The sequence below is a fragment of the Pleurodeles waltl genome, chromosome 4_1 (assembly GCF_031143425.1).
Source record: "Pleurodeles waltl isolate 20211129_DDA chromosome 4_1, aPleWal1.hap1.20221129, whole genome shotgun sequence".
Lineage (NCBI taxonomy): Eukaryota > Metazoa > Chordata > Amphibia > Caudata > Salamandridae > Pleurodeles > Pleurodeles waltl.
Genome location: NC_090442.1, coordinates 138,644,000 through 138,650,083, shown reverse-complemented (window position 1 = coordinate 138,650,083; position 6,084 = coordinate 138,644,000).

The following is a 6,084-nucleotide window of genomic DNA, read 5'->3' as shown; positions in this document are numbered from 1 at the left end:
GTTAAATTGAGATGGCAGGTTTCATAGGAGCATTAACTATTTTAATTAGTTATTTTGCCGAGTTTGACGCACCGTCAATCCTCATTCCAAGGTAGATGGCCCAAGCTTCTCATATAGCATAGTGAAATATCTTCACTGATTTTTTGTAGTATGATTTACTATTGCATCCTAACTTTTTCTCCACTTCCTTTTCATTCATTTGCATTTTTTTAAGTTCTGCTAATTCCATATTGACATAGAGGGCATTCCTCTTTGGTCTACCAATCTTGTGCGATCTCAACGGAATGAGTTAATTGAGCGAGTCCTTTATCCAACCCCCAAACTTTAAGATAATGTCTGGTATTGCATTGTTTACTTTGGGGATGAAGTTTAGGAGGGTGGGTTCCCAACTAGCTTCAGTCACTTTTGACCTACAATGCCCTAATCTTGACAAATTGAACAGGTATATTTTTCAACCTTCTCTATCAAGGGAGAAAGGAATGATGTAATGATCTGAAAAGCATAATGGAATAGGGGCTTCCGACCTTATATTAAAAATGTTAGTGAAAATAAGGCCAATGAGATGCCCTGTTTTGTCTGTGGGACACCTTACAAATTGGGTAAGCTGAGTAGCAAAAATATCCTGAATTAAGTTCCTTATCCTGTATATTGTTTCTTATGCTCCATCATATCTCACTTTTCTTATTAAAAGGATTCGTTTGACAACTTCTGGAGTGGACCCATTACTACAGTCACCTACAACTGGAGTAAAAAGAGGTCCAAGGAGTGGTATTGAGTGGGTGAAATAAAGAAAATGGCAAAGGACAGAAAATTAGATGATTGTTTCAAAGCTTCAGATTTCACAACCTAGACAAGAATAGAGAAGAAAAACAACATAATCAGCAGCTTCTTGCAAGTGTCCAGTGGCACATCTAGCTGAGGGACAGAGTCTTCTAGCCTCAGATGCCTGCACTGAAGTCACTCCGTCTCCAAATCTGCCATTCTCAATATGAGTCTGGTAGACTGAAACAGAGTACTGCTGCTTTCAGCCTGTACCTAGTAGGAGGATTGGTTTGATTTTTCTTCCAAGGTACTGAACAAAGTAAATGCCCAAAGAGTATTTATAGTAATGAATGATGTATATGACCTTGTCTGTCTGACTGTGGTTATTAAGAGGAACGACCGGTAGGCAACAATTGTTAAAAGAAATATTGTGATACAAAGGCAGAACCTTGAAAGCATGGAGTGATGCTTAAATTATGCAAAAATGGCAGACATTTGAAGTGGGTGGATTTAATTAGTGTTGTAGATCTGTTCCATGATAAAGTGCAGCTCTCCATCTAAAGGCAGGACGCAACTCAGAGTTTGCCCATCTGTGGATACTATGAGTTAGATATTTTACCCATTCTAAGAAACGGTGAGGCAAAGGCAGCGCTTGAAAACATGATAAGTGAAGATCATTAACAAGATTGGTTCTTGCTATAAAGCAGGTAGGCAAAGACTGGTAGACACACATACTCAGACATGTGGATGCTCACACACTCTCTCGCTCCGCCTCACCCTCAGTCCCCTCATGAACTCTACACGGAAGCTAGAAATGGTAACTAGCCATTCAAGCACCTACTTATATTCTTAGGTACCAAACTTTTTTAATAACTCACCCTTGTTTTGAAGTGGATCTTAGTCACTAGCTAGCACAAAAAACTAATAAATAAATAGATAAGCACCAGACATGCTGTGTTACTGGTGACAATAATGGCCAGTATTTACGCACGGATAGCTGGAAAAGTACCAGCGTTACTACATCACAGTTAGGTGTCTCTACTAGACCTTCTCACAGCCATAGAGTGGTGGTGGTGGAAGGAATTCTACAGATTTTCTTATTCATGGAATGTGCCCAACACAGCAACCTGTAACTGTTGTATGAGTTTGCAAGAGAAACACATTCCTTTACAGGCATCCTATACTTCTCCTGAAGATACCCAACAATCAGCCTTTTTAAAAATAATCAATATATGAAGGGTAAGAAAGTTTTACAATTTAACACGAACACTTGTAGATTTGCCATCTGGTAATGCACGTCTTGGCGAGTTTGGCACAGACCTATGCACAGGTTTGACTTTCAGTATAGGAGACACATTCCCACAGCCCAAACTTCTTGGTTGACTGATGCCTTAGGTGCCAAAAAGTAACAAGAAGGAGCTATTAAAGTGGCCATTGAGCTTGGCTTCCGTCACATCGATAATGCACACCCGCACAAAATGGAGGTAGAGTTTTGGCGCAGCCATTTGTGAGAAGATCACAGATGGCACGGTTAAGAGAGCAGAGCTATTCTAAACTGGAAAGGTAATGTAGGGGAAAAAGAAGCAGATCAGATTTTCCAGTTATAAGATGTAGGAGTGTTTGTTTCTACTAGTAAAATGTGACCAGCATCTTGAATTCCATGAAAATTAGAACTGATTTTTTTGTGGTTTTATTGCTACCGCTGTCATTAACTTATGAGTCCCCAGAGATGGTTTGACGGTGCCTGGAAATATCACTAAAGGATTTTCAAATGGACTATATGGACCTGTTTATCAAGTACTATCCTATGAGCTTTGTGGTAAGCTCCAGAAGGAGTGGCAATGGGCAGCATTTTATAATGAGCAACCTACTTGATTTAGTAAATTTGTTTAGATTGTTGCTAGTTGGATGAACAGATGATCAAAAATTGACTGGTGGGCAGATTAAAGAGCATCCAGTGGATAGATTGTTTTATTAAACAGTTATTAGAGAACTGTATGCATAAATGCATTGATGAGTGTGGTGATCAATCAACTAATGGGTAGAGTCTAATAAGTAGATTGCCACATATAGGAATGAGGTGACACAACAGTTTTAAATAGCTAACCCAAATGTTGAATGTTAAGAGAATATGTAGTAGATGCATAGATAAATGGATTTGCAGCTTCCTGACTATTGAGTAACAAGGGTAACTAGACTCTGATCATCCGTTTAAGGTCCAGAGATTAAAGTATCAGGAGGCATGCTAAGGAACCTGCAGGGTGATGAGATGTTTCTCGATAAATGCTTGAGAACTAAGGTCTGGCTATCATGTTGCTCACAGAGTAGATTCTAATATATTCCATATTTGTAGACCTGTACTTAGAAGTCCATCTGTAGGGATGTTAAAAGGTCACTTCACTGGCTGGGCTTGGCTCTACAGTAGATCGAAATATTGGCTTCTATGTCACTGCCTAATGGGTTTACTGGCAACAATCCTCTAAGGTTAAAACTAGACCAGTGGCCTTAGTACAGTAATAAGTATTTAATTTTACTAATCTAGAGAACAGTAATCGTTTTACCGAAAGAAACCCCTAACATGCAACTGATGTCCTTCTATGGTGGTTGATGCTGAAGATAGATACCTGTTAAATGAATTCCCAGATTAAACAGGATACCCTTAAAGTAGTTTCATCAAGGTAAAATCTAGGTATTAATAGACAATCAATCTATTATCACTGGCATGGTGCTAGCCAGACCAAGAATTGGAATTAGCTAATTGAAGAGGAGTCTCATATTACAAGGTCAGTGCAACTGGTAAGGTATTCTCCTTTTATAAGGACTGCTACATGTAAAACGCCATGGAGAACTGCTGGAGCTTTGAGAGCAGGTAATGCACTATCCAGGTTTCTGAGTATTCTCCACACAACACCAGTACTGCCCTGAGGTTGTTTCATCAAAGCAGAAACATACACCTGGCATGATCTAAAGGCTTTGTTTCAATATAATATTGGACTGCTGACATATCACCATTATTTGGTCACAGCAGCTCTTCCCAGTACTCTCTTTATGAAAGTGGATCAATGAACAAACCTTTACTCCACAAGGAAGTCTTCTTCCTTACCACAGACTTCCCTGCAAATATAGGTGCCTCAGATATGACTCCACTAATGGGAATCTATTACTGGTGATGGTCTACTGCCCTTTTTCCAGCAAACACGTGAAATCTGGGCTGAGTAATTCCCATATTTATCCTGTTAGTCTATCTCCCGACTTCAGTAAAGAAAAGTCTTGTTTTGGACATTTTCTAAAGTAGACAGCAATCCAGGATGGTTTCTATCATGTCTTATTGAAATTGTGTATTCAGTTGAGATGGCAAATTGATTTAATTTTTTCAGTAAGTTTCTATTGAAATTTTCACAAAATGAAACAAAAAATAGTAATCATGAAACGTATACATTGTGGTACATAATTGGGAATCAGAAGATGAGAAAATATCAACAATTATAACATGAAGTTGAGTAATGCCACTTATATTATGGTTTTGTGTGATGTTATAAACATAGCAATTAGTAACAATGGGTTACTCTTGGGCAATGGGTGAGATTGACCTTAGAAGATAGAGAAAGCAATCAGTGTAAACAAGTACCAATTTTTTGGAAGGGGGGGAATGAAAAGTAGTAGGAGATTAGATTAAGGATGTGCTCAGTAAGGGAAAGTATGTCATTGCCATGTGATCAGATTGAGATATGAAGTTTGAATGATGTGTCAACACCACCTATTGGAGATGTAAAAAGAACTGGCTTGTATATATAAAAGTGTCTGGCATTTTCCACATTTTCTGAGAAATATTAGGCTGTCATGGGAACCTATCTTGATTGCTGCGAGTGCTTCTTAAATAGGTGACCCAAGCCGCCATGGAAAAATAGGAGATTAGCAGACTTCCAGTCTATCAGGATAACTTTGACCAACTTGTCTAACAAGGCAAGATTTGAATCTGATAAGGTTAAGCTGGTACAGGCAACACGTGGCCCTAGTAAAATTGTTGGGAAATCTAAAACTAGCTTTTTGTAATAAATACAACTACGATGGTTTGTCATTTTCTCCCAGAACGGAACAATTCATTTACCCATAAAAGAGATATAATATACATTCCCTCGAGCTTCTTTGCAGGTCCAGCATAGGCCAATATCATTTAGTTTGAATTTAAACAATTTAGCTTGAGTCCAAAACAATAACTTTATTGCAATACATTTGTTTTTTGTAAGCAACAGGACAATCAAGGCCCAAGCTGTTGTCGAATGGGGTCTCTCCCCAAATCCTGACAGTATTTCATCCATTTAATTTGGATGGGGGTTGGGGTTTTGCTGTTTTTTTCCAAATGAAATTAGCATTTTTTGGAACAGTGTGGCTTGCTGGAAGCCACTTTGTCAGAGGGGCCAGCAGGGTGGGGATATTCAAAGGATCTAATTTGGTGAGTTGTGCTTTGCTTTTCAGAAAATCATGAAAGTTTAAATTGGATAATGAGAAGTTAGACTGCAAATTGGCAAAAGTTAGGGATTGGGAGGCTTAATATAAGTCTTTAACAAGGCATGTACCTTTTTAGGCCAAAAAAAATGTGTTGTTAGTTTTGTTTGTGTTGCTCCATAGAGACAAAAATTAGATTTGTGTATGGGAGAAGATAGGTTTTTGTCTATTAGATTTAGGCCCTCATTACAACATTGGCGATAAATCCCGCTTACCGCCACGGTGACGGCCACCAACATACAACCGCGGTGGTGAATATCCGTTCCTCATATTATGAAACACACACCAACTTGACAGAATACTGCCACATACACAAATCCGTCAGCCCAAAGGTCAATGGTAAACTGTTGGTACCAACACCCATACCATTACGCCAACAAAACAACGCCCACCGCATAATGACCCACAAATCACTACGGCGGGCATTCAATGGCGGTAAAACACTGATGGTACATACCGCCGTGCTCAGAATGGACACCCAAATACAAAACACCACCACATTGGCCAATTCCAAAAACACACACCTACTGCACCCTGAGGGACTCGCTGGAGTAGCCGGAGGACTGGACACTGGTTAGTCAATATTTACTACTTATCACCCCCATACCTGCATGCCATCACACCCCCTCACCCTCACTCACATCACTCCACTCCATCCCACACACTGCACCTACACATTTGACTAACCCCAATGCCAAATCCTGCATTCCTTACCAATGCATGGACAGCCCTCCCAGCTCTGCATGAACACCCATCACTAAAGCATACACAGCATAGAGAAACTAACAATCCCACAATACATCACCATACACAAAC